This window comes from Dendrobates tinctorius, unplaced genomic scaffold (genome assembly GCF_039654945.1).
Source record: "Dendrobates tinctorius isolate UK_male_01 unplaced genomic scaffold, ASM3965494v1 ptg000046l, whole genome shotgun sequence".
Classification (NCBI taxonomy): Eukaryota; Metazoa; Chordata; class Amphibia; order Anura; family Dendrobatidae; genus Dendrobates; species Dendrobates tinctorius.
The window spans coordinates 7,603,997-7,630,159 of NW_027361714.1; positions in this window are offsets into that span (position 1 = coordinate 7,603,997).

A 26,163-nucleotide genomic window follows, 5' to 3' on the forward strand; every position below is an offset into this window, starting at 1 on the left:
CTCCTGTAATGCTAGTACACTGCATGATAGTTTTGCATCCTCCGTTCAGTGAGTGTAAAGCTGGCAGCCATTAGTTGTTAGATATTTCTTTCTCCTTTGCTGCTGTGCATGTTATATTGCTCAGCTTTTATATAATGCATGATCACAGCATCCTGTATCATTGCTACTGTTGTGATAATACTCAGTATTGCTGTGATTACCTGCCAGTACTGATGTATTGTATATTGTCTACCAGTACTGACATGCTGCTTTATCTGTTTCTTATAGTTTTACCTGAATCATCCATATCTGTGTTCAACAATCTCTGATAGCATCTTCAACTTTGTACAACAACCCCTGATCTCATCTACTACTATATCATCTCCCATTGTTGTCCATATCATCCCAATAAATAATAGACTTAAGCACCCATACAGTCTTGTTTCTGGGAGTGGATGAAAAGTTAAGTCGTATGCTTAAATCCACACAGCGTCATAAGCGGAAGAAGGCAGAACAACTCCCATCAAAGTTTTTATCCTCTTCATATATTGCAATCAACATATTAAATAGCACTGTGTACTTACAGTTGCTCGTTTTGCCTTCCTACCCATTGAATTCTTCTCTTTTCTCTCATCTATGTAGAAACAAGAAGTGTCTTGTCCCTACAAAAAACATTCCCTTCAACTCCTGACCCAGCTGTTCTGCTCCTCCATCTGCCAGGGAATTTTGCAATGATTTATGACTTGTACAGGAAAAATTGACCTCCTGTTCTACATAGAACTTAGAAGAATTCAGCTAGTCAGTTTTTAATCTTATTTGGAAAACAGAAGAATTAGCTGGGTAGAAAGACAAACTGAACAATTGTAAGTACACCGTGTTGTATAATATGAATGCTGCAATATATTAATCCCTTTACGACCTATGACATACACTCACTGGCCACTTTATTAGGTACACCTGTCCAACTGTGTGTTAAGACTTAATTTCTAATCTGCCAATCACATGGCGGCAACTCAGTGCATTTAGGCATGTAGACATGGTCAAGACAATCTCCTGCAGTTCAAACCGAGCATCAGTATGGGGAAGAAAGGTGATTTGAGTGCCTTTGAACGTGGCATGATTGTTGGTGCCAGAAGGGCTGGTCTGAGTATTTCAGAAACTGCTGATCTACTGGGATTTTCACGCACAACCATCTCTAGGGTTTACAGAGAATGGTCCGAAAAAGAAAAAAAATCCAGTGAGCGGCAGTTCTGTGGCCGGAAATGCCTTGTTGATGCCAGAGGTCAGAGGAGAATGGGCAGACTGGTTCGAGCTGATAGAAAGGCAACAGTGACTCAAATTGCCACCCGTTACAACCAAGGTAGGCAGAAGAGCATCTCTGAACGCACAGTGCGTCGAACTTTGAGGCAGATGGGCTACAGCAGCAGAAGACCACACCGGGTACCACTCCTCTCAGCTAAGAACAGGAAACTGAGGCTACAATTTGCACAAGCTCATCGAAATTGGACAGTAGAAGATTGGAAAAACGTTGCCTGGTCTGATGAGTCTCGATTTCTGCTGCGACATTCGGATGGTAGGGTCAGAATTTGGCGTAAACAACATGAAAGCATGGATCCATCCTGCCTTGTATCAACGGTTCAGGCTGGTGGTGGTGGTGTCATGGTGTGGGGAATTTTTTCTTGGCACTCTTTGGGCCCCTTGGTACCAATTGAGCATCGTTGCAACGCCACAGCCTACCTGAGTATTGTTGCTGACCATGTCCATCCCTTTATGACCACAATGTACCCAACATCTGATGGCTACTTTCAGCAGGATAATGCGCCATGTCATAAAGCTCGAATCATCTCAGATTGGTTTCTTGAACATGACAATGAGTTCACTGTACTCAAATGGCCTCCTCAGTCACCAGATCTCAATCCAATAGAGCATCTTTGGGATGTGGTGGAACGGGAGATTCGCATCAGGGATGTGCAGCCGACAAATCTGCGCCAACTGTGTGATGCCATCATGTCAATATGGTCCAAAATCTCTGAGGAATGCTTCCAGCACCTTGTTGAATCTCTGCCACGAAGAATTGAGGCAGTTCTGAAGGCAAAAGGGGGTCCAACCCGTTACTAGCATGGTGTACCTAATAAAGTGGCCAGTGAGTGTATAGGTATGTCATAGGTTCCCTTACTCCCTTTGATGTGGGCTCTGGCGCTGAGCCCATCTCTTTTCTGGCACATAACAGCTGATCTGATTAGCTGGCATGTGCCCCTAACAGCTGCTGGTGGAGCACGAATCACCCATGACTGTTAACATGTGAAATGCCGCTGTAAATCTCTGACAGCGGCATTTAAAATGAGCATGCCCGACACAAACTATGCCCATCAGTGCCACTGTCACATGATGGATTAGTATGACAACAAGTGGTCTGCAGGAGACCCCGACGTTTATCATTGTAGATGTGCTGAGCGCCACATATACATATAGTGGCATACACATATAGCCCCAGGAAGAAGCGATGCCAAAACGTGCGTTGGGTGAGAGGGAAAAGCCATTCATCCACATACCTGTGCTTCCGTTTTGACCAAGGTATTATACATTACTTATATATTTATATGCTCATTACCTATATGGTCTGTATGCTCGTCCTGGCCCTTTGTGTCGCCCTTAAATCATATCTAGTCTATTAACCCCTTCCCGACAAATGATGCCACGTAGGCATCATGAAAGTCGGTGCCAATCCGACCAATGATGCCTATGGGGCGTCATGAATTGATTGCCCTCCTGCGGGTCGGGTGACCAGGGTCACTGAAAGGGCACCTGACCTGCACACAGAGGACCCTTTGTAGTTCACCCCGGGGGGTGGCTTAGCCCCCACGTGCCTAGGATCGCTCTGATTGGTTAAAAGTGAAACAGCCAATCAGAGCGATTTGTAATATTTCACCAATGAAATTTGGTGAAATGTTTCAATCCAGCCATGGCCAATGCTGCAATAGCATCTGCCAATGCTGGAGACCGAGATCCGACCCCCCACACCGATTGGTGGGGGCGACCGGCCACCGCCACCGACCGACGGCGCCGATCGGCCACCGTCATCATCTGCTCCCCTCCCCCTTCACTCCGCTCCCCCACACCTTCCGATCCCCCCTTCACCCTCCACGTTGCCTTCGATGTCCCTCTGGCCGTCGCAGTGTTCCGCCGTCCTGGATCATGGGCGCCGCTATCTTGGAAAATGGCGGGCGCATGTGCAGTGTGCCCGTCGCGCTGCAGATTCATTTTTTAATTTTGATCACTGTGATAAACTCTCACCGTGATAAAAATAAAAAAGGAAATGCACCCCCCTTTTCACCCCCATAGGTAGGCACAAATAATAAAATAAAACATTTATTTTTCCATTAGGGTTAGAATTAGGGTTGGAATTAGGGTTAGGGTTAGAGATAGGGATAGGGTTAGGGTTGGTATTAGGGTAGGGGTTGGAATTAGGGTTAGGGTTGGAATTATTGTTAGGGGTGGAATTAGGGTTAGGGTTGGAATTAAGGTTGAGATTAGGGTAAGGGTTGGAATTAGGGTTAGGGTTGGAATAAGGGTTAAGATTAGGGTTAGGGGTGGGTTGGGGTTGGGATTAGGGTTAGGCTTGTGGTTAGGGTTAGAGTTGGGATTAGGGTTAGGGGTATGTTGGGGTTAGGGTTAATATTAGGGTTGGGATTAGGGGTGTGTTGGGGTGAGGGTTGGAGTTAGAATTGTGGGGTTTCCACTGTTTAGACACATCACGGGGTCTCCAAACGCGACATGGCGCCATTTATTCCAGCCAATTTTGCGTTAAAAAAGTCAAACAGTGCTCCCTCCATTCCGAGCCCCGACGTGTGCCCAAACAGTGGTTTACCCCCACATATGAGGTATCATATCAGCGTACTAAGGAAGCACAAAAACTTTTTGGGGTATAATTTCTCCTTTTACCCTTGCGAAAATAAAAAATTGGGGGCTAAAAAAATTATTTTTGTGGAAAAAAAAGATTTTTTATTTTCATGGCTCTGCGTTATAAACTTCTGCGAAATACTTGGGGGTTCAAAGTGCTCACCATACATCTAGATAAGTTTCTTAGGAGGTCTAGTTTCCAAAATGTGGTCACTTGTGGGGGGTTTCCACTGTTTAGGCACATCAGAGGCTCTACAAAGGTAACATGACGCCCGCAGACCATTCCATCAAGTTTGCATTCCAAAATGGCGCTCCTTCTCCTCTGAGCTTTCCAAACGTGACATGGTGTCCTCCAACGATTGGAGCTAATTTTCCATTCAAAAAGTCAAATGGTGCTCCTTCCCTTCCGGGCCCTGCCATGCACCCAAACAGTGGTTTATGACCACATATGAGGTATCGGTTTACTCAGGAGAAATTGCCCAACAAATTATAGGATCCATTTTATCCTGTTGCCCATGTGAAAATGAAAAAACTAAGGCTAAAAGAAAATTTTTGTGAAAAAAAGTCCTTTTTTTTATGGATCAATTTGTGAAGCACCTGGGGGTTCAAAGTGCTCACTATGCATCTAAATAAGTTCCTTGGAGGGTCTAGTTTCCAAAATGGGGTCACTTGTGGGGGAGCTCCAATGTTTAGGCACACAGGGACTCTTCAAACACGACAAGGCAGCCCCTAAATATTCCAGCATATTTTCCATTCAAAAAGTCAAATGGTGCTCCTTCCCTTCTGAGCCCTGCCGTGCACCCAAACAGTTGTTTATGACTACATATGAGGTATCTGTGTACTCAGGAGAAATTGCCCAACAAATTTTACGATCCATTTTATCCTGTTGCCCACATGAAAATGAAAAAATTGATGCTAAAAGAAAATTTTTGTTGTAAAAATTAAAATGTCCATTTTTTCTTCCACGTTGCTTTAGTGCCTGTGAAGCACCTGAAGGGTTAATAATCTTCTTGAATGTAGATTTGAGTAGCTTGAGGGGTGCAGTTTTTATAATGGTGTCACTTTTGGGTATTTTCTGCCATATAGACCCCTCAAAGTGACTTCAAATGTGAGGTGGTTCCTTACAAAAATGGTTTTGTAAATTTTGTTGTAAAAATGAGAAATCGCTGGTCAACTTTTAACCCTTATAACTTCCTAACAAAAAAAAGTTGTTTCCAAAATTGTGCTGATGTAAAGTAGACATGTGGGAAATGTTATTTATTAACTATTTTGTGCCTCTGGTTTAACAAAATAAAAATTAAGAATTTGAAAATTGCGAAATTTTCAAAATTTTTGCCAAATTTATGTTTTTTTCACAAATAAGCACAAAAATTATTGACCTAAATTTACCATTACCATGAAGCCCAATATGTTCCCAAAAAAAATCTCAGAATCGCTATGATCCGTTGAAGCGTTCCAGAGTTATTACCTCATAAAGGGACACTGGTCAGAATTGCAAAAAATGGCCTGGTCATTAAGGTCAAAATAGGCTTGGTCATGAAGGGGTTAAGTCATTCAAGGTTTATACCCTCCTGTTGTTTCAAGGTATTACACAAGAAAACTATATAGGATTTTTTCCCTTTACCATAGACTCTTTACAGCAGATTAGTATAGCCTATCTGGATGCTAGACCATTGTATGGGCAGGGATTTTGATATTATTTGTGCTGGGCATTTGCAATATTAGCATAGTGAGACTTCGATCTTTTATATACCATTGATGATATACACTTCCCCCTTCTGGGCACTCTGCTAGTCTTGGTGTCACATTTCACAGGAGAAAAATCCTTGAAAAATTCTTGCAACAGACTCCACCAATAGGACAGCAGTGGGCATGTGTTATGGGAATTCTTTATATAGACCCTGTTTACAGCAGAATTCTTCACATTTGCTAGCATTTTCCTTTGTGAAACATGGATCTGCGCTGGAAGAGTTTTTACTTTGACTTGGAACTGGACATCAGGATGGCTCAGGCTTGTGCAGTTGCCTGCCATGAACAGAGGGAGAGAGAGAGGCAGCGAAGATGGCAGCAGCGGCATTTGTGGATACAGCCGATTATTGAACTCCGGGAGAGCCGTGGAGCGTACCACACCCTCTACAGCGAGCTACAGGCAAACCCGGAGAAATTTACAGATTATACCCTGATGTCCCATGAAACCTTTAATGATTTGTTTTGTCGTGTCCAAGAAGCCATCCGGAGAAAGGACACACAGCTCAGTCGTGCGATTCCTCCTGCGGAACATCTCCTTGTTACATTACGGTACGTAGTATTGCAAAACCAATGCCTGCATAATTTTCTTTGTTGTGACATGTACTCTTCCAAATCTGGCAGAATTATAGTTCTGCCATGTAGTTAACAAAAGGTTGCGGTATTTTTTTTATGACATGTATTGAACAAAAGGCTGCAGATGTATTTTTATTATTATTATTTTTTATTATTGAATTTTAGGTGTTTTAAAAATTAATATACACAAATATTAATTTTTGTTCTTTCTCGGTTTCCCAGATTCCTAGCTACTGGAGAGACCCTCTCTTCACTCCACTTCCAGTACCGTATTGGAATATCCACGTTGTCTGGAATTGTAGCGGACACCTGCCAGGCTTTGTGGAATGTTCTCTGTCCAGAATTCATGCCCTTGCCCACCCCAGAAAAGTGGTTGGAAATTGCCGAAAGATTCTGGACAGCCTGCAATTTCCCCAACTGTTTGGGAGCGGTTGATGGGAAACAAATCCGGATTATCAAGCCAAAAAGAACTGGATCTGAGTACTACAACTATAAAAAGTACTTTTCTACTGTACTCATGGCCATTGCGGATGCAGACTGTATGTTTATTGCAGTGGACATTGGTGCATTTGGGTGTGGGAATGACTCCCAGGTCTGTAAGAACTCGGACATGGGCCGGAGGTTGTATGGCAACCAGTTCAATTTCCCCATGCCACGGCCTCTTCCCAACCCCGAAGGTCCCCCACAGCCCTTTGTAATGGTTGGGGATGAGGCATTCCAGATGTGCCAAAACCTGCTTAAGCCCTACTCCAGCTGGGACTTGGACCACACCAAAAGAATTTTTAATTACAGGCTGACCAGGGCCAGAAGAACTGGAGAGTGTGCCTTTGGTATACTTGTATCCAGATGGCGCATTCTTGGCACAGCCATTAATCTGAAACTGGAAACAGTGGATGAGGTGGTGAAGGCATGTGTCGTTCTACATAATTTTGTAATTGCTAGAGAGCACCCGAACTTAGATCTTGATGATGTTGCTCCTAACCCATTGCCTGAATTTACTCAGCACCCTCTCAGGTCATCAATTGAAGTTGGCCAAATGAGGGACCAATTTGCGGCCTACTTCAACTCAGATGTAGGATGGGTGGAATGGCAAGAGCAAATGATGTAAAAAAAAATTCTTGTTGGTATGTTAATAAAAACACTGTTTGGATACCTGTACTGAGTGCACTCTGTGTTTTTACACTCCCAATACTATTATCAAGTAGCAAGGTGTACCAGTGAATTTATGATGCTGTGTTTTGTGCATCATGAATTTACTTGTACTCCTGACCAGGTTACTATACATATGGGTCGCCCTCCCAGGGCCATGAGGTACTCGGTACTGGGCCGGTATAAGTGGGATGTGTCACAGCGGCGGTGACCCGGACCGTGGCCCTGGGCGCCCAAGTAATAGGAAGATGTGAATGGTGGAATGTAGTTAGATGAATAGTTTGTGACGCCACCTGTGGTGTTCGGCAAGGGAGGTGTTAAGCCGACGCTGCAGACAGATCCTCTGGGACAGATGGTGTGGTGCAGCAATGATGTTATAGCCCTCCACAGGCAGGGCTGTTGTCCCAGGGCAGTGTAGGTATGGAGACACTTAGATGTTGTAGTGTTTGGCACAGGGGATGTAGCAGTTCCAGGCGGACGGACGCAGGAAGGAATGGAGGACACCAGGGCATGTAGTTCCAAAGCTTTACTCACAGTCTGTAGTGCACGCTTCTGTGCCATGTCCTCCGGGTCAGGGACTCAGTCAACCTCCAGGCAAGATGGAATGCTCCCTTCCATGCTCCGCCAACTTATGTGCCTTTTTTGAACGTCTCCTCTATAGCGCCTTAAAATGTGAAGATCTCCTAGTACTGAGTTACACTGGAGTTCCTCCTGACAGATGTTCCCAAGAACTCTACTTGCACGGCAGACAGCTGTAGCCTGCTTCGGGGACTCTCTACTCCTAAGTCCCGGATCTCTATCCGTGTTGCTGTTGTGCCCTCAAGTCTTAGATGTGAGTAGTGCATTTACAGCCCACTACTCCACCGGTGTTTGCTGCAGAACCATTAGTGTCCATACAACCTCGGGGACTGGGCCCCGGCCTTGCGCTTTGAACTTCTAGGCAGGGTTCCTCCTCTAACCCACGTCCTCTATGTTCCCTTTTACGCCTACGTTCCGTACTTGCCTTTTCCCTTCGATGGAAGCTCAGGCTTCGATTCAATGTCCTTCTCCTTCTTTCCTTTCCCGTGCCAGCTGGCTCAGGTCACTGAGGCAGCTGCAGCACTCCTTCCTCCATCCCTCTTCCAGGGATCCCCCACTCCTCCAGAGTGGCTTCCTCTCCTACTCAAACTCCGAACTCAACTGAACCTCAATCCTGGATCCGTCCCACTCTTTTATATGTATTCTAAACTCCACCCACCTCCCAGCACGTCTAGTGTTCCAAGCAGGGAACCACCAAAGGTGCTCTGCCTCTCTCTAAGCAAGGAGCCGCAATGTGGTTTTGCTGAACTACTCTATTGTGTGGGGTGCGGGTGTTGGAGCATGGTCAGGAGCCTCCAACTTACCTGGATGGTGGGGCACCACACCTTAGGAGAAGGTGCAGTACCTCTGTGGCGACTGAGCCTCAGGGGCGCCACACATACACACACAAGTTGTATGACCTTTATCATCTCTACAGTGTGTTCAATTAACAGCGAAGGTGGAGATAATACAAGAAATATTTGTGCCACATGGGCCGATTTTACAAATAGTGATTTGTGGATGCACTGGCATCCTTCACTTTTTATGACACCTAAACATGTGACTATAAATATTATTTGTAGGATCACCACTGTGGCTTGATTTTGAAAGCACACTGATGACATAATAAAGTTTATACAACTTCTACAATACCCAGGCTTGGTGTCATGCTGAAGTGAGGACGAATTCACAAAGTTATCACACATGGGCAGGAGAATACACATTAAACTGCAGCATCGCTACAGTCTGCTTCAAATATATTGACACTGAAGCAACACTGCAGGTTAAAACTCATGTATATTCACCTGCCCAGGTGTAATCGTTATGATACAAGGCCAGGGTATTGGTGAAGAAAATATAACATTTATTTTCACCATCATGTCATCAGTTTTTCAGCACACACGTAATAGAGTATGTGGTTATTTACAAGGTATATCTAGAGTACCTTGCCTTGTCTCTAAAATAGTAAAATGATGATGATAATAAAAAGTAATTGGCAAGGTAACAAAAAGATATGCCTTGCTGTGGTCTTCTGGCTCCTCTGTCACAGTAAACACATGACACTATGGTTCTTTTAGAGCACACAAGGGTCAAACTTATTAAAGATTTTAAGCATTAATATAAAATTATACAGTGCTTACAATAAAAGATATATAAAGGTTAAACATACAACAACTCACAAATATGCAAAACAGTTATAAAATAAAAAGGGAGAAATAACAGAAATGCTAAATGTTTCCATCTACATTTATCTTCTGTTTTCCTAGAGGGAAGGAGAAGTGAATAATGGATCGCATCATCCTCCTAAGTACTCCTCACATGTGAACAGCTTATGTCATGTCACCCAGCTTTTTATAGTCCTGACTAGTGTTGAGTTACTTTTGTTTTTTTAGGGTCGAGTTTCGTTTCATGAAACCCGACTTTTCCAAAAGTCGGGTCGAGCAAAATCGGCCGACTATAGGGAAAAGTCGGGATCATCCCGAATCACAAAACCCAATGTAAGTCAATGGAGAATTAAAGTCCGCAGTGAGAGGAGGACAGGAAACACACCAACAGTGCCCATTTGAATGCCAAAAGCATACATTCTTGTTACTGAAGCTTGTCAACCTTAATTAACTTCATAATACTAGTTACGCACTGAAAAATGGGGGTTATTTGGCTACAGATGTGGGGGGGGAGGGCTGGCTCCAGGTTTTCGTGGGCCCAGGGCCAAAGAGCGCCCCTTTAACACATACCACAACTCATGATGCTCCGATACGGCAGAGAAATAGCAGTATAGTACAATGAAAAATACTTCACTTCTTACATCTCATGACTGATATCCATTTTAAATTCTCCAATACCTCCAAAAACGGACAGTATATAACTCCATACAGTATTATGGCCAGCGCTTAATGCGCTATACAGAGTAATGAGGCCCATATATTTCTCCATACGGAATCATTATTCCCATATAATATTTCAAACCGTATATGATGAGCTCCACATAATGCTACAGTATATGTTGGTCCCAATGGATGAAGCTCCACTGTCTTATGGGCCCAAATAATGCTCCATATATAATGGGCCCCATTTCTACTGCTCTAATGTATAATGGGCCCTGTAAATGTGCTCCAGTGTCTGATGTCCACCTTTGGAATGCTCCAGTGTATGGTGGGCCCCATATATCATTCACCAGAGTATAGTGCTCCCCAAAAATTGCTGTCCCAACATTGAAAACAATTACATAAGTCTCCTTGCTAGGGAATCCCTGCACTACTCTGAACTCCTTGTCGTCCCCATCTTCCATCTCACTGCACTTGGCTGTTTAGGCCCTCCCACCGGCAGAGACACTTTTGCGTACTATGCGGTGCCCTGTGCCAGTGCCATCGCCCATGAGTATGCCCCCCCACCTGCTCAAGGAACCTGCACTTTCATCTGCACCTTCCTCTTTGTCACCGTGTAAGGTGGTATAGTATGCGGGAAGGGGAACCTGAGTTTCCTCTGGGTCAGATTCTGGCTGTGTAGAGTGCGAGGGGAATGTAGTGGTCTGGGTCAATGTACCAGCAGCATCATCCAACAGTGGCTGGGCCTCAGTGCACTTGTGGCATCCCCAAGAGTACGGTCGCCACTGTGGCATTGCCTTCCTGCTAGGGAGTGTGTTGTCAAGCTTGGGAGCAACGAAGGATCTCTCTAGCAGTGAAACCAACACACAACACATTTCCCACTCCAGGCCAGCAGGGAGACCTCTGAACCTGACTGCTGAGGAGCTGCTCTCTGTGGTCGGGAGGAGGTAAGTTAGGGCACTCTGTGCAGGGAAGGGGAAGTGTGTGGACGTGAGAAGGGGAGCTGGAGGATGAGCAGAGTTAAGGCTCACTCCTAGCTGGAGCGCATGGTCCGGATTCCGGTCTCCGAGTTTGTAGGGACACTGACATTCCTGCAGCAGAAACCGGGGGAAGTAGCAGCTATAAATGCTCTGTACCCAACTAAGGCTCGGAGGCCCCAGCATCGACGTGTGCGAGGCAGAAGGAAAAGGCTACAGCTGTCTGCCATACAAGTAAAGTCTGAGGAACATCTGTTCGACAGGAGGCGTTTCAGTGAACCACGGTCCTGTGAGTGTTTCCCCAACAAGCGCTAGAAAGGAGACGTTCAGGAAGGTACATGTTGGCGGAGTGTTGGAAGGGAGCTTTCCATTCTGGTCCCGGAGGTTGGCAGAGGTCCTGACACGGAGGACACAGCACGGAGGCAGGCATCTGTGTAACCTGCAGACTGTGAGTAAAGCTTTGGAACTGCACGCTCTGGTGTCCTACAGTTATTCCAGCACCGCTACATCTGGGTACCAGCACCTACACCGCCTGTGCCTTTCCCCCATCACTACATCTACACTTCCCTGGGACTCCAGCTCCACCTGTGGGGAGCTTCACCATCTTTGCTGCACAACACCATCAGTCCCAGAGGATCTGCATGCAGCGTCGGCCTAACATCTATGCTGCCGAACACCACAGGTGGCGTCAAACTATCTATATAAACTCTTTACCATTATACCACGCCATTTACATGGGCGCCCAGGGCCACCGTCCGGGTCACCGCTGCTGTGACACATCCCACTGACACCGGCCCGGTACCGAGTTCCCCACAGCCCTGGGAGGGCGACCCATATGCCGACTGCTGATCGGGCGGCGTTATTCCCACGAACCTCCAAACAGCGTCCCTGAAGGCAAAGTTTTTGGTTTCCGTGGGCAGTATGATTGCAAAGCTGAACCTTAAAGGAATGTCCAAAAGGGCGCCACCAGGAGTGGAGCCTGTGGCTTAATTGAACTGCACCCGGGAAACCACTACCATACAAGCTACAGAAAAGATGGACAGATTGCAAGCTTTGTCGATTCTGTGTGTGGTGTGGTATATCCGTTTGTAGTTATGCTAGCGATTTCTCAGCTTTATTCCGTTAACGACCGAGACTCCGGCATGGCCCCGCGGTACGCGTCAAGCTTACTAGAGGGATACGCGAGGCTGTGGCATGTGAGATCGAGCAATAACAGGTCTAGCATTCCAGTACATGTCCGGGGCTGCATGCACGCTACACTGAAAGGACCAGCTTTTGTCGCTTACAGGTGCAGATAACCTGCTGAACTCCGTTAGTGATGGGGATCTGGGATTCAGATTATTCCCCGCGAACGATGATTTCCCAGTAAGTTCAGGTCAACCGCAATTCCGGAGTTAGGACTAACCGTCATTCCTGAAAAAATTACGTGTCCAAACCACAGGTGCTGTAGCTTGCTTAACAGCTCGGCAGCCGTTCTCAGGCCCAGTATGGATTCAACAACATTGTAGAAAGTTGATAAAGGGTACAGTTTCAACGGATAACACGTATATATGTAGCCTAGTTTACACATTAAAAATATATGTCTATAGATCAGGAGGCAGACTCAGATGTTCTCAGGCCCAGTATGAATTGGACCAGATTGTGCAAAGTTGAGAAAGGGTACTTTATCACTGGACAGCAGGTATATATAGCATAGTTTAAACATGTAAAATCTCCGTGTTCTCAGTATGGATTACACAGCAATCTAAAAAGTGGAAAAAAGGAAATGCATTTGAGGCGTACACAACTATATACTTTTGATGTTATTTTTAAATCTTCATATATATTTCTGTCTCAGTAATACAGTCCAGCCTCTCCGCAATAGGAAATGAGATGCATACAATTAGTGACATAAAGGCTATTGATTGCAGAAATCTAGGAATTATTATTCACGGGAAAAACTTCCGTCACAATTCTCATAGGCGATGCTGACCCTCAATTAATTTGTGTGTTGAGACAGTGAAAACATTTTTTTGTGAATAAAGTCTTGCTGTATCGCACTTCCGTTGATTCCATCACTGTTACTCATCTCAATCCAATTTTTATCACAGGGAGCGATGTAAACATGCTGCTCACTGGCTACCATGATTTGTCACGTAACATTGGAGTGCAAAAGACAGAAGCCACAGGCCGTAGGTGATTCTATTTGATTGGCATGAGAGGGCACATTTTGAAATGTGCGCTGGAATGTCACACGTTTGTGAGTAGGAAAACTGTGAAAGCTGATGATAAACCACCACTGCATGTAATTGTGAGTCGACGTCCATAAGAAATGGAAGCCACTGATCATGTGGAGCTAGAGCCCGGCCAGCAGGACAGGGCATAGCTACATCTTAACCATCATCTTTCTGTTCAATCAATTTGTAGTGGCAGTCCCAGTGAAGGATTTGACAGGCCAGGCTACACAGCGGAGGAGCAGGGAGAGGTAAACATTGCAAATGCTGGGGCCCTGCCCAAGCAAGGGGGGCACACTCGTGGGCGTCGGTACTGGCACTGGGCCCCTCATAGTACGGCGGTGTGTCTGATGGCGGGTGTGCACCACCACTGTCAGAGACACTTGATTACACTATGAGGGACCCTATGCCAGTGCCCGCGCCCAAGAGTCGGCTTACCCACCTGTCCAGGGCAACGGCACTCGCACGGTTTTGTGCGCTAGGTGGTGACCCCGGCCATGGGGGAGGCCACCCACTTAGGGAGGTTTACAAAGTGGCATATGTAGATGTGGCTCATTCAGCTGCTGCAAAAGGCGAAATAGGTCAAGTTCACGGAATAGGAGAAGGACCAAAGCAAGCCATTTTTCTGGCAAACTATGTGTCATCAAGGGAAGGTGGGACAAAATCCTTGGAAACCCATGCATGGTTCATTTTAATGAAGGTTAGATCATCCACATTTTGGTTTGACAGACGGGTCCTTTTTTCTGTCAGGATTGATCCAGCTGCACTGAAGACTCTTTCCGATACCACACTTGCAGCTGGGCAAGCGAGCTCCTGTAAGGCATATTGTGCCAATTCAGGCCAGGTGTCCAGTTTAGCGGCCCAATAGTCAAAGGGGAATGACCTGTGCGGGAGAACATCGATATGGGAGGAAAAGTAGTTGTTAACCATAGTTGACAACTCCTGTCTCCTGTCACTTTCCATCGATGCAGTATTACCAGTTGTGTGAGCGGTCCGTGAAAAATCAGTCCACAACATTGTCATGAAATGCCTGTCTCCAATGCCACTTCTGCTGTGTGCACCACGAACACCTCTGCCAAGCTGCCCCCGGCCCGTACGGCTCGTGTGAGAACCATCACCGCTGCTGTGTACTGGGAATAAAAAACAAAAAAATAAAAAACAAATCTGAACTGAGAAAAGTAAGTTAATGTGTATGCACAATGTAAGTGCATATTAACACATGACCATTAACCAGAGAAAACAAAAAGCAAAAAACACAAATATCCTGAACTAAAAAGTAAAAAATGTATACTGCAAATAATGCATAAAGGTAATAATAATAAGGGTATTTAGTAAACATAATTTTGATCAAAATAATGTACAAGCCATCCCGCCACGTCACGGCAACCCTTGTGGGACAGTCCCTACTCTAGTATTTAAAACCTTTTCACTTGCCAAGTGGCGTGAATGTGAACAAGGGTCGAGCGGCTGAACGACTAGTAACAGTTTAGGCCAGACTGGATGGCTTTCCCAGCTCAGAAAGAGGGCGGTCACACCCATATATGCACTGAATGCACAATGAAATGAATAAAAAACAAATCTGAACTGAGAAAAGTAAGTTAATGTGTATGCACAATGTAAGTGCATATTAACACATGACCATTAACCAGAGAAAACAAAAAGCAAAAAACACAAATATCCTGAACTAAAAAGTAAAAAATGTATACTGCAAATAATGCATAAAGGTAATAATAATAAGGGTATTTAGTAAACATAATTTTGATCAAAATAATGTACAAGCCATCCCGCCACGTCACGGCAACCCTTGTGGGACAGTCCCTACTCTAGTATTTAAAACCTTTTCACTTGCCAAGTGGCGTGAATGTGAACAAGGGTCGAGCGGCTGAACCACTAGTAACAGTTTAGGCCAGACTGGATGGCCTAAACTGTCCCACAAGGGTTGCCGTGACGTGGCGGGATGGCTTGTACATTATTTTGATCAAAATTATGTTTACTAAATACCCTTATTATTATTACCTTTATGCATTATTTGCAGTATACATTTTTTACTTTTTAGTTCAGGATATTTGTGTTTTTTGCTTTTTGTTTTCTCTGGTTAATGGTCATGTGTTAATATGCACTTACATTGTGCATACACATTAACTTACTTTTCTCAGTTCAGATTTGTTTTTTATTCATTTCATTGTGCATTCAGTGCATATATGGGTGTGACCGCCCTCTTTCTGAGCTGGGAAAGCCATCCAGTCTGGCCTAAACTGTTACTAGTGGTTCAGCCGCTCGACCCTTGTTCACATTCACGCCACTTGGCAAGTGAAAAGGTTTTAAATACTAGAGTAGGGACTGTCCCACAAGGGTTGCCGTGACGTGGCGGGATGGCTTGTACATTATTTTGATCAAAATTATGTTTACTAAATACCCTTATTATTATTACCTTTATGCATTATTTGCAGTATACATTTTTTACTTTTTAGTTCAGGATATTTGTGTTTTTTGCTTTTTGTTTTCTCTGGTTAATGGTCATGTGTTAATATGCACTTACATTGTGCATACACATTAACTTACTTTTCTCAGTTCAGATTTGTTTTTTATTCATTTCATTGTGCATTCAGTGCATATATGGGTGTGACCGCCCTCTTTCTGAGCTGGGAAAGCCATCCAGTCTGGCCTAAACTGTCACTAGTGGTTCAGCCGCTCGACCCTTGTTCACATTCACGCCACTTGGCAAGTGAAAAGGTTTTAAATACTAGAGTAGGGACTGTCCCACAAGGGTTGCCGTGACGTGGCGGGATGGCTTGTACATTATTTTGATCAAAATTATGTTTACTAAATACCCTTATTATTATTACCTTTATGCATTATTTGCAGTATACATTTTTTACTTTTTAGTTCAGGATATTTGTGTTTTTTGCTTTTTGTTTTCTCTGGTTAATGGTCATGTGTTAATATGCACTTACATTGTGCATACACATTAACTTACTTTTCTCAGTTCAGATTTGTTTTTTATTCATTTCATTGTGCATTCAGTGCATATATGGGTGTGACCGCCCTCTTTCTGAGCTGGGAAAGCCATCCAGTCTGGCCTAAACTGTTACTAGTGGTTCAGCCGCTCGACCCTTATTCACATTCACGCCACTTGGCAAGTGAAAAGGTTTTAAATACTAGAGTAGGGACTGTCCCACAAGGGTTGCCGTGACGTGGCGGGATGGCTTGTACATTATTTTGATCAAAATTATGTTTACTAAATACCCTTATTATTATTACCTTTATGCATTATTTGCAGTATACATTTTTTACTTTTTAGTTCAGGATATTTGTGTTTTTTGCTTTTTGTTTTCTCTGGTTAATGGTCATGTGTTAATATGCACTTACATTGTGCATACACATTAACTTACTTTTCTCAGTTCAGATTTGTTTTTTATTCATTTCATTGTGCATTCAGTGCATATATGGGTGTGACCGCCCTCTTTCTGAGCTGGGAAAGCCATCCAGTCTGGCCTAAACTGTTACTAGTCGTTCAGCCGCTCGACCCTTGTTCACATTCACGCCACTTGGCAAGTGAAAAGGTTTTAAATACTAGAGTAGGGACTGTCCCACAAGGGTTGCCGTGACGTGGCGGGATGGCTTGTACATTATTTTGATCAAAATTATGTTTACTAAATACCCTTATTATTATTATTACCTTTATGCATTATTTGCAGTATACATTTTTTACTTTTTAGTTCAGGATATTTGTGTTTTTTGCTTTTTGTTTTCTCTGTGTACTGGGAATGCCTCAACCAACCGGTTAACCAGAGTTGCTTGTTTAGTAGCCAATATTAGGTCAAGGTTCTCCTGTGGCATGATGTTTTGTAATTTGCCTTTATAGCGTGGATCCAGGATGCTGGCCAACCAGTAGTCGTCATCGTTCATCATTTTGGCAATGCGTGGTGTTGTGAGTTCATTTTCCCCTTCACTACTGCGGCCCGAGGAACTCCCTCTTCTGGTAAAGAAAGGTAGTGAGCCTGATTATCAAACACCTGAGGCTGATGATGATGACTGGCTGAGTGGAGTTGCTGACTGGATATAAGGCTGCCGACGCCCTTCTGCCCTGTGGGTGATTTCTCTGTGGGATCCTTGGAGACCAGTCTGAATTCCTGCTCCTCTAAAGCTAAGTTTGCTGCTCGGCTTTTTGCATTGGTGCTTTGACTTTGTTTTGCTTTGTTTTTCTGGATTTCTGCCATTCCCTGCTGGGGTGTGCTGAATTCCTTTAGCTCTGTCTTCTGAAAATACCTGAGTGCTGATTTAGTTTTGAAGCCTAGCTGCTTCAGGGCCTTTTTCATATCAGCTTGTTGGCTTATGCCTTTGATAGGGTTTTGGCAGATTGCAGACAGCAGCCTTCCTGTCCTTTCCTATGTAGGTAGTTTTGGGCCCCGTCTTTGCTCAGTCTATCTTTCTGTCTGTGTTAGTGTTTTCATCTTGCTTCACCGTCATTATATGTTGGGGGCTGCCTATTGCTTTGGGGTCTGCTCTGGGGCAGTTTAGATTTCCCCTTTCTTTCTTTAGGCCTATTTTAATTCTCCGGCTGTGATCGAGGGGTCTAGGGCATCGTAGGAACCCCCCACGGCTACTGCTAGCTGTGTTGATAGGTTCAGGGGTCTGCAATCTGATAGTTGCCAACTTCTCTGGTTTTCTGGACTTAGCTTGTATTTCTGTTTTTGCCTCCTACGGTGACTCATTCATAACAGAATCACCCGCCATACCGCAGATCCTAGGGTACTCAATAGCAGGAAAGAATTGTAAAAAAAAAAAAAAAGTGTGTATATTTTTTCCTCTATATCTCTGAGGCCGTAGGGGGAAAAATTTTTTCTCTCAATGGAGATAAAGCAATTGTCTGATCGTATGGAGCAGCTCGCTGCGGAAGTGCGGGGAATTTCCGCCTACCTTGCTCATTCACATGCTGCTGAACCAAAGATTCCTACACCTGATGTATTTTTTGGGGATCGGTCTAAATTTTTGAATTTCAAAAATAATTGTAAATTATTTTTTGCCTTGAACCCTAACTCGTCAGGGAGCTCCGCGCAGCAGGTTAAAATTGTCATCTCTTTGCTGCGTGGCAATCCCCAGGATTGGGGGTTTTCTTTGAATCATAGAATCATAGAATCGTAGAGTTGGAAGGGACCTCCTGGTCCATCTGGTCCAACCCCCTGCTCAAAGCAGGATTCGCTAAATCATCCCAGTCAGATGTCTGTCCAGCCTCTGTTTGAAGACTTCCATTGAAGGAGAACTCACCACCTCTCGTGGCAGCCTGTTCCACTCATTGATGACTCTAACTGTCAAAAAGTTTTTTCTAATATCTAATCTGTGTCTCCTCCCATTCAGTTTCATCCCATTGCTTCTAGTCTTTCCTTGTGCAAATGAGAATAAAGTTGATCCTTCTACAATGTGACAGCCCTTTAGATATTTGTAGACAGCTATTAAGTCTCCTCTCAGTCTTCTCTTTTGCAAACTAAACATTCCCAAATCCTGCAACCTTTCCTCATAAGACAGGGTTTGTAGACCGGTCACCATTCTGGTCGCTCTTTTCTCAACTTGCTCCAGTTTGTTGATGTCTTTTTTAAAACGTGGTGCCCAAAACTGTACACAATATTCCAGATGAGGTCTGACCAAAGAGGAGTAGAGGGCAATAATGACTTCACGTGATCTAGACTGTATGCTTCTGTTAATACATCCTAGAATTGCATTTGCCTTTTTTGCTGCTGCATCACACTGTTGACTCATATTCAGTCTGTGATCTATTAGTATACCCAAGTCTTTTTCACATGTGCTGTCACTTAGCCCTATTCCTCCCATTCTATATATGCTTTTTTCATTTGTATTGCCCAGATGTAGTACTTTGCATTTCTCCCTGTTAAAAACCATTCTGTTAGTTGCTGCCCACTTCTCCAGTTTATTTATATCTTTTTGAATCCTCTCTCTCTCTTCTCTAGTATTAGCTATCCCTCCTAGCTTTGTGTCATCAGCAAATTTAATCAGTTTACCCTCAATTCCTTCATCTAAATCGTTGATAAAGATGTTGAACAATACAGGGCCCAGGACAGAGCCCTGTGGTACCCCACTTGAGACATTCTTCCAACTGGATGTGCAGCCATTTACGACCACTCTTTGGGTCCGATCACTAAGCCAGTTATGAATCCACCTAACAGTTGCCTTGTCCATTCCATACTTAGTCATTTTTTCAATAAGGATTGTATGAGAGACTTTGTCAAATGCTTTGCTGAAGTCAAGATATACTATATCTACAGCATTTCCTTGATCCACCCAATCAGTGATACCGTCATAGAAGGAAATTAAGTTAGTCTGACATGACTTATTAGTTACAAACCCATGCTGACTCTGTTTAATCACTTCATTCTTATCCAGGTATTGACATACATGTTGTTTAATAATTTGTTCAAAGATCTTTCCTGGTATAGAAGTCAGACTCACCGGCCTATAGTTGCCTGGGTCCACCTTCTTCCCCTTTTTGAAGATAGGAGCAACATTTGCTCTTCTCCAATCTTCTGGAACTTCTCCTGTTCTCCAAGAATTTTCAAAGATTATGGAGAGGGGTTCAAAAATTTCTTCTGCTATCTCCTTCAGTACTCTGGGGTGTAATTCATCTGGACCTGGAGACTTGAATTCATTTAGGTTAGCTAAGTGTTTCCTCACTATCTTTCTGTTTATAGATATCCTGGATTCTTCTATTCCCTTAATAGGACAGTGAATAACAGTTGATGTTACATTTCCTTTCTGAGAGAAAACAGATGCAAAATAGGAATTTAAAAGTTCAGCCTTCTCAACATCCTGTCTTACCATTTCATCATTTTCATCCTGTAAAAATCCTATAGCATCTTTGACTTTTCTTTTACTTTTGACATATCCCCAAAATCCTTTATTATTGCTTTTGACATCTCTTGCAAGCCTCAATTCATTTTCAGCTTAAGCTAATCTGATTTGTGCCCTGCAGGTTCTGCAGACAGCATTATATTCTTCTTTAGATATGCCTCCCTCTTTCCATTTTATAAACATTTTTTTCTTCCTTTTTAGCATGTGCTTAAGTTCTGTGTTCATCCATCCTGGTTTCCTTAAATGCTTCCTATTCTTCCCTCTTTTCGGAATTGTTAACAACTGTGCTTTGAGAATTTCATTTTTCAAGATTTCCCATCCTTCCTGGACATTTTTGTCTTTAAGGATATCCAGCCATTGGATCCCTCCAATTCTCTTTCTGAATCCCTTAAAATCTGCCTTTCTGAAATCTAACCTTGACGTCTGAGTCTTCACAGGTCTTCCACCTCTAGTTATCCAAAATTCTAAAATAGCATGGTCGCTACCTCCTAGGGTCCCAGCCACTTTTACCTCCTCAACCATTTCCTCCCTGTTTATAAGGATTAGATCCAAGGTAGCAGTTCCCCTTGTTTTCTCCCCTACCTTTTGGAAGATAAAGTTGTCAGCAAGAGAGGATAAGAATTTCCTTGACCTGTTAGTTTTGCCTGAGAGAGATTCCCAACAAATGTCTGGATAGTTGAAATCTCCCATGACAACTATGTCATATTTTTTGGAGAACTTGGTCATTTGATGCATAAAGAGTTCATCCATATCTTCAGCTTGCACAGGCGGCCTGTAGTAAATGCCTACAATGGTGTCCTTTCCATTTTTCTGTCCTTGTATTCTTACCCAAACGGTTTCCACAGAACTCACAGTCTCTGAAGCTTCAATCTCTGTGCAGATATACGCGTTTCTAACATACAATGCGACACCCCCTCCTCGTTTATCAAGTCTGTTTCTTGCAAATAAGTTGTATCCTTCTAGTCTTGTATTCCAATCATGTGTATTGTCCCACCAAGTTTCAGTGATTCCAATGACATCATATTTCTTTTCCTGTGTTAGTAGTTCCAATTCTCCTTGTTTGTTTCCCATGCTTTGTGCATTAGTATAGAAACATTTTAGTTTGTGATTGGTTTCTCTTTCTCCAATATTTTTATTAATTAGATTCTTTCGTCTTTGTTCTTCCTTTCCACTTCTAATAGCAGAGTTCTCAATAGCATTTGTCAGGTGTATGGCTTTTTCTGGTCTTTTGCTTCCCTTCCCATGTTTTTCTAGTTTAAAGCTCTCCTTACAAGTGTAGCAAGGCGACTTCCAAATACATGCTTTCCAGTCTTCGTAAGGTGCACCCCATCTCTAGCAAGTAGTCCATCGTATAAGTAGTTCACTCCGTGATCCAGAAATCCAAATCGTTGCTGACGGCACCATCGACGTAGCCAGTTGTTCACCTGCAGAATCTTATTCCACCTCCTTGTTCCATGGCCATCCACTGGGAGGATGGAAGAGAAGACCACCTGTGCTCCCAGTTCTTTCACTTTCTTGCCTAAGTCTTCAAAGTCTCTGCAGATGGTTTCCAGGTCGTTTCTTGCGGTGTCATTTGTCCCCACATGTAGTAGCAGGAATGGGTAGTCATCTGTAGGTCTGAAGAGTCCTGATATCCTGTCAGACACATCTTTAATTTTTGCACCTGGAAGACAGCACATTTCTCTTGAAGTTATATCCGGTCTGCAGATAGCGGCCTCTGTTCCTCTCAACAGGGAATCCCCCATGACCACCACTCTCCGTTTCTTCTTCACAACATTTTTCTTTCTCCATCCAGGAGGACTCTGAATGCGTACAAGGTTGCTGTTTGTTGGCAAAGTCTTATCCTGATGTATTTCTTCATCGTTTTCCTGCGTGAGAGCCTGGTACTGGTTTCTGAGCAGTATGGGTGCTGACTGCCTCCTGATCCTCCTGCTTCTCTGGGTCATATGTCTCCATTCCTCTGTTTCTTCAGGTGCACTTCGAATTTCTTCTCTTTCTGTAACATGAAGAGATAATTCTGCTCTGTCCAAGAACTCTTCACCTTCCTTAATGATCTTCAACGTAGCTAACCTCTCTTCGAGATTTTGCAACTTTTCCTCCAACAGGGACACAAGCTTGCATTTGTGGCATGTGAAGTTTGGCTTTTCCACTGGTAAAGCTGTGAACATGTAGCAAGAAATGCAGCTCACCAAATGGCTCCTGGCCTCTTCCATCTTGAGATTTCTTAAAAACGATGAAAGATGAACCAAAATTCGCACGCCGACAGGCGCACGGTTTTTCCGATTTCCTCTTTTCAGCTGCAATGGCCAAAACCCAGTGATCGTTGAGCTCGCGGAGACTCTTCACTTATCCCAGAAGGCACTGGGAATATGCAAATGATCTCCTCAAGACTCTTCCCCTGGTTTTCCGATTTCCTCTTTTCAGCTGCAACGGCCAAAACCCAGTGATCGTTGAGCTCGCGGAGACTCTTCACTTATCCCAGAAGGCAATGGGAATATGCAAATGATCTCCTCAAGACTCTTCCCCTGGTTTTGAAACCAGATGATCCTATTCTGACTAATGTGAACGCATTTTTTCAGGCCTTGGGGTTGTTGTATGACGAACCTAATGCCATTGATCAGGCTGAAAAGACCCTGCTGGCATTGAACCAGGGTCGTGATTCTGCAGAATTGTACTGTCAAAAATTCCGAAAGTGGGCAGTACTTACTACCTGGAATGATAATGCCTTGGCTGCTCTCTTTCGGAAGGGGTTGTCAGAAGCCGTAAAAGATACTATGGTGGGATTTCCAGTTCCCTCTGGTCTTGACGATTCTATGTCATTAGCCATTCAGGTTGATCGGCGTTTGCGCGAACGCAAAGCTGCACGAGAGGTGTTGCCACCTGTTGAACAAATGTCTGAACCTATGCAATGTGATAGAGTTTTTTCCAGAGAGCAGCGTCAGGAGTTCAGAAGGCGTAATAAGTTGTGTTTTTTCTGTGGAGATGCCTCGCATATTATTTCTGTCTGTCCTAAACGAGAGAAACGCTTTGCACACACGTTTTCTGTTGGGGGTGTTCAACCTAAGTTTCTTCTGGCTATTACTCTGATCTGCTCCCTGTGCACATTTTCTGCCAAGGCTTTTGTGGATTCGGGAGCAGCCCTAAACCTAATGGACTTGGATTTTGCTAAACGTTGTGGATTTCCGATGACACCTCTGCAGACGCCTATCCCTTTGAGGGGGATTGATGCTACTCCTTTGGCTAAAAATAAACCTCAGTTTTGGACCCAGGTGGTAATGCGGGTCGCCCCAGACCATCAAGAAAATTGCAGATTTTTGGTGTTGCATAATCTGCATGATACTATTGTTCTGGGGTTTCCCTGGTCACAAATTCATAATCCAGTTTTGGATTGGAAATCTGTGTCTGTGGTGAGTTGGGGTTGTCGGTGTGCCTTTAGTGAGGCTCCGGTGTTTTCCACCTCACCTCCGTCGCATGATGTTCCTGATTATTTGGCGGACTTTTATGATGTATTTAGTGAGAATGAGTCTGCGTCTCTGCCTCCTCATAGGAGTTATGACTGTGCAATTGAACTGAGCCCGGGGTGTAAATTTCCCAAGGGCCAGCTCTTCAATTTATATGTACCCGAGCACGAGGCTATGCGATCCTATATTAAGGAGGCATTGGAGAAGGGTCATATTAGACCATCCTCGTCACCCTTAGGTGCCGGTTTTTTTTTTGTAGCCAAAAAGGATGGATCATTAAGACCTTGTATTGATTATCGTGCCCTCAACAAAATTACTGTTAAATATCAGTATCCGTTACCCCTGATTTCTGATCTATTCTCCAGAGTTAAAGGTGCTTGCTGGTTTACCAAGCTTGACCTCAGGGGGGCGTATAATCTTATTCGCATTAAGCATGGGGATGAATGGAAGACGGCGTTTAATACTCCGGAGGGACATTTTGAGTACCTGGTGATGCCTTTTGGGCTCACTAATGCCCCTTCTGTCTTCCAGTGCTTCATGAACGATATTTTCCGAGATTTTGTCGATAAATTTTTGATTATCTATCTGGATGATATTTTGATCTTCTCCAAGGATTGGGATTCTCATGTGGAACATATTCGGACTGTGTTCCGGATCTTGAGGGAGAATTCCCTGTATGTCAAAGGATCTAAATGCCTTTTTGGAGTACAGAGGATTTCTTTTTTGGGATTTATTTTGTCCCCGTCAACTACTGAAATGGACCCGGCCAAGGTACAGGCCATTTACGATTGGGTTCAGCCCACTTCTTTGAAGGCCCTCCAGAAGTTTTTGGGTTTTGCTAATTTTTATCGGAAATTTATAGCAAAATTTTCTAGTATTGCCAAGCCATTGACTGATTTGACTAAGAAGGGTGCTGATTAGAGTTGAGCGATACCGTCCGATACTTCAAAGTATCGTATCGGATGGTATCGGCCGATCTTTAAAAAAAGTATCGGTATCGCCGATTCCGATACCGGAAGTCCCATTCAAGTCTATGGGACTTCCGGTATCGGAATAAGAAAAACCCTTTCCTGCCCTTGTACAGCCTCTCTGGGGTCTGTACGGGCCTTTCGGGGGGCTGTGCCGGCCTGCCAGGGGGTCTGTGCAGGCTCCGGTGGTCTGTGCCGGCCTGCCGGTGGTCTGTGCAGGCTCCGGGGGGCTGTGTCGGCCTGCCGGGGGGCTGTGCCGGCCTGCCGGGGGGCTGTGCCGGCCTGCCGGGGGGCTGTGCAGGCTCCGGGGGGCTGTGCCGGCCTGCCGGTGGTCTGTGCAGGCTCCGGGGGTCTGTGCAGGCATCGTCCGATGGGACTACAAGTCCCATCGGGCGATGCCTGCTACCATGACAGTGATTGACACATTAGCCAATGATGGGACAGTAGTAGTCCCATCATCCGGCTAATGTGTTAAATGTAAAAAAAAAAAAAAAAAAAAAATTACATGCTACATACATACAACATGCATACTACATACATGCTACATTCATACTACATACTACATACATGCTACATTCATACTACATGCAACATACATACTACATATATACTACATGCATGCTACATACATACTGCATGCTACATACATACCACATATATACTACATACATACTACATGCATGCTACATGCATGCTACATGCTACATACATAACACATATATACTACATGCATGCTACATACATACTACATGCTACATACTACATATATACTACATGCATGCTACATACTACATGCTACATACATACTACATATATACTACATGCATGCTACATACTGCATGCTACATGCATGCTACATACATACTACATACATACTACATGCTACATACATACTACATATATACTACATACATACTACATACATACTACATGCATGCTACATGCATGCTACATACATACCACATACATAACACATATATACTACATGCATGCTACATACATACTACATGCTACATACATACCATATACATACTACATGCATGCTACATACATACTACATGCTACATACATACTACATATATACTACATGCATGCTACATCCATACTACATGCTACATACATACTACATATATACTACATGCATGCTACATACATACTACATGCTACATACATACTACATATATACTACATGCATGCTACATACATACTGCATGCTACATGCATGCTACATACATACTACATACATACTACATGCTACATACATACCACATATATACTACATACATACAATACATTCATACAATACATACATAGACATACAGTACATATAACATAGAGTAACATACTTACCAATACTTGTCACATTGTTCCCCGAAGCCATTGTCTTTCCGGAATAAATATTAACATAACAAACCACAAAAATACTCACCCACGATCCGAAGCAGTCC